Source organism: Uranotaenia lowii, chromosome 2, assembly GCF_029784155.1.
Source record: "Uranotaenia lowii strain MFRU-FL chromosome 2, ASM2978415v1, whole genome shotgun sequence".
Lineage (NCBI taxonomy): Eukaryota > Metazoa > Arthropoda > Insecta > Diptera > Culicidae > Uranotaenia > Uranotaenia lowii.
The window spans coordinates 166,527,974-166,528,729 of record NC_073692.1 but is presented as its reverse complement, the minus strand read 5'-3'; positions in this window follow the sequence as shown (position 1 = coordinate 166,528,729).

Sequence of the window (756 nt, the reverse complement as noted above, 5' to 3'; positions counted from 1 at the left end):
CCATTCAAAAATACTTTCCTTTAAAGTTTTAAAATAAAATAGTGCATAATTATAAACAGCAGATCTAGAGATATATTGAAATTGGTTTTCTTTATCATGTTTTTATTAATTCTGATAGAATTTGTTACAAATTAACTTAACTTATTTGAAACATTTGTTTGACTGATTAAAAATTCAATGGAAAATCTTTAACATTTTGGAATTTTTATACCAAACATTTTTGATAATTTTTAATGTGAGGCAACAGAGAGTAAAGAATCAAAGAGTTTTTCAAAAAGGCAATATTCATAGAAAAACAATTTGGAAAAAAATTATGCCATTTTAAGTTGCTTTCACTGACTTTAAGTTGCTTGAAGACACCATTAAAGCCCTTTCCCAAACTCTTTGCTTCAACAGGGATCGCGTTTAGGAAAAAGAGCTAGTTTATCAAGGAAGAAATTTGGATCTTATTGATTTGCCTTCAATATTTTACTCGATCCATTTTTATTGGACGTTTATGAAATGCCTCATAGAAATAGGAGTTTCCTTAGGAAATGTCTTTGAGCATAGGAGGTGTAGGAAACTCATGATCGCACCATTTACCAAAATGGATCCTGATCTCTACCTTTCACCAACTAACACAACCCCTTCCTTGGATACTTGAATTTGGATTCGCAGACGTATAGACGGTTTCCATAGTTTGTGATACTACCTTATGTCTGGCTCTGACAATTTCAAATTTTTTTTTGGAGTGCAAGAGCGAGAGGTTGCTGGTTA